Here is a 3,290-nt window from a genome sequence, read left to right on the forward strand (position 1 = left end):
TTAGATCCATACATATTGTAATTTGTATTATATATCCATAGAGGGTGAAATAAAACCATCTGAGTAGGTCTTAACACTTCGTATCTCATTTTCAACAGTAGGAACTTGAACAGAAATTTGGATTAAAATCTTGAGAAAGCTCATAATATGAGACATGCTTTCTTTTGGTGTTGGTTCTGGTACTTTTACACCTGCTGTCCTGGGTAGCTGAGAGTCTCTGTAAGGTAAGTTTAATTTCCAGGGCTCAAGTTGTCCTGGAGACAATGCAGAGACATGTGAAGGTTCAGTATCAAAACTTGGTTTGGTTCCTCTGCTTTATGAAAAGGTAAACTCCATTCTCACTTCTTCTTAGAGATCCCAGTGGTTGCAGACATGAACACTGGAGAGCAATGGGCCAGCACTCCAGGGAGCAGTGATCCTAAAACCTTCTTCTCACATACCCACAAGGAACAAAACTTGCAACTCCCTCTCTGAAATGAGGTTGCCCTTGTGAAGAAAGGGCTGTGAACTATTCGCTTTTTGATCACTGCTTCTGTATTTTATACTATGGTAAAATCTTAGTGCAAGGTTGTAACTGCATGTTAGGAATGTGAGGAATCCCTTTGCACATGTTATAGCCATGTGGCCACTGATGCAGTGCTGAGGGCAGCAAGGACAATCTTTGTCTAGGCAGAGACATATGAGTGAAATAAATTAATGCCTTCTGGCAGATGATACTCAAATCCTGTTCTTCGGTAGAGGGGCTATGGAAGCAGGGTATAGACTGCAGACGATTCTGCACGCTGGAAATCAACTACAGCACCAAAGAGACAGTATTAGTGGTTTGACAGTTCATTGAGCAGCCAATAACCCATCTGATAATGGAGCTATCAATAACAGAAATACCAAGCTGAAAATAAAGTCAACAGGGCTGAGACAGATAACTACTACCCAGTCCAGTTCCCCAGTGAAGGAGCAGTGAGCAGTCTATAGTACAGAGCTTGTTTCCCTCTGTGTCAATACAGAGAGGCAGGCATTACAGTTGAGCTGCCTTCAGCCAGCATCGATATGTTATGGTGCTTTTTTCTCTCAGAGAAAGAAAAAGAGATAAAAGGGGCCCAGACCTGACAAGCTGGGAGAAAAGGGGTCTGCCTTGCTGTCTTAGATGTAAGATGCACCTAAGTACATGCAATGCATTACAGTATCTGTTCTGAATGCAGCCCAACACTAAGACAAGGTTGCAGGAAGCAGCACCTGGCTTGGAACAATGCTTCCCCTCCTCTGCCCTCCTGTGGTGCAGGGAACCCCCTCAGAGACACAGGTCACAGGGCTTTGCGCAGGACCCTGCAACTCCCACAGCAAACCCCAGGAAGTGTTTCAGAACCCCCTTTATCTCAGTAGGAAGGGTAAAATGCCACTAGCTAGTACTTATTTGATCTGAGGGCTACTGCCAGGCTCACATCACTCCCACTGAAGGTTAGGGGAATGCTTGCTCAGTGTGGCTGTGCTGTACATTTGATCTCCCTTTTCTCCAAGGTCACCCGTGCTGAGAGGGCTCACCAAACCCATAAACAGATATTGCAGCCCTGCTGATGCTTCAGTGCTTCAGGGCAAATGTGCTTCACATGGCAGGCTTTACCTTAGTACAGGGGTGGTAAGTAACCTGAGCAGCAATTGCTTCAGAGGTCTGATTTCCAGCTCATTTAAGTCACTTCGAAGACTTGTTACATTTGGTTAGCTCTGGATCACTCTTCAAGTGTGGACATGGTCTCAAATGCTTTAAACAGCATTTCAAGCTGACAGCTTATGGCAATACAGAGCAGGTACTAACACCACACTGTGCCAAAGGGCTGAATGTCGACAATGCAGTGTGCTAGCCCAGCTCCTGGGAAATAGGGAACTCACAGCATCCTGCGAATCAGACCCAGTGCTGCAGCAGCAGCTGCAAAACATTACCCATCAGAAAGGCCAGACAGCAGGGTTTGACTCCGGCAGCTAAAGCTGCAAGCCTTGCTCCCCCAAGGCTGTCACAGCACGACCATCACGGTGTGCCTTCGAGGCTACCTCGGCATGCTTTGGACACTTCAGTGGGGTGCTGTCGGTAACTGGCTAACACACAGTGATGCTGTTCTTCGCATTTCCCTGGTCTTTGCAAACTCCCTGAAGAGATGGTTATCCTAACAAATGGCAAGCAAAGCCTCTGAGTCATTCTTGCTGGCCAGAGCTCTGTCTCTGTTGTTAACTGGGGTTTCAACCCAGCTCTGAATACTTGCAGCAGTGTGTAATTGTCAATTTGTGATCTCTGGTTTTAAAGCCCGACAAAATCAAACACCCAAAGTAGCTTTTGTGCTTCACCATAGGATTCTCTGGGAAGCACCAGATGTTGTCAAGCCAGTTTTAGTTTCTACTCACAAACCAGGTATTCATGAAATAAATTTGCTGTTCACTTGTTTTGCTCATAATTTATTCTGAGCTTGCTGTAGCAGTATTATTGTCAATGTATTTACATTCTGAAAAGTTTAATAAAGGCAAAGATGCTTATGGAAAGGGTGGGTGATTCAACAGTTCTCTCACTGTCTTTTAGAGGTGCTTAGATGCTGCAAGTAACATTTCTGTGAGGACTCTAAATCTGATTATCCATTTTCTTTGCCCTCCCAGTAGCATGCCTCTTCTACTCATTTCCTGCATATATCTGTACATCACTGATTTTGTAGTATAAATATTGACAGAAGGAAAGTATCAAAACCTTGAAGGGTGAGAAGTGCCCCCTCAGTTTTAAATTCACTCCAAGTATTCAGCATCAATTGTTTGCACTTTCATGCAAGCAGCTAAAATAAACACCACCATATGACTCACTTGAGCAATTTCGATGAATCGGCACTCTTCAATACTGACTACCATAAAAGTTATGGAAATTGCTCACAACTTGAGGTCTGTGTTTTCTAAATGGGCAAGGATTCACCAATTAGGACAGATGATTGAGGATACTGGACAATGGATGCTTTAGGGCATTATTATCTACTAGTACATGGTCCACAAGGTGAGAAAGGCCAGATCAGTGGCATCCATCACATATGATGCACAAAACATGACTGCTTTATGCAATAAAAACTATTGGCTATTTCTGCGTCATGCCTCCACTAACACGTGCTTTCCTGGGGTATTTTGTGTGAACTGTACACACATACATACAAAAAAAATGATATGGAAGCCCTTTCCAGTAATTAGAAAGGAATGTATTCCCACAAGCCAGACTTGGGGCATTATTCCTTCCTGCTCTGTGTGGGAGTAACACAGTTCCCACTGCTCCT

This window comes from Pezoporus wallicus, unplaced genomic scaffold (genome assembly GCF_028554395.1).
Source record: "Pezoporus wallicus isolate ANWC-B61680 ecotype Strahan unplaced genomic scaffold, APGP_CSIRO_Pwel_v1 scaffold_7383, whole genome shotgun sequence".
Classification (NCBI taxonomy): domain Eukaryota; kingdom Metazoa; phylum Chordata; class Aves; order Psittaciformes; family Psittacidae; genus Pezoporus; species Pezoporus wallicus.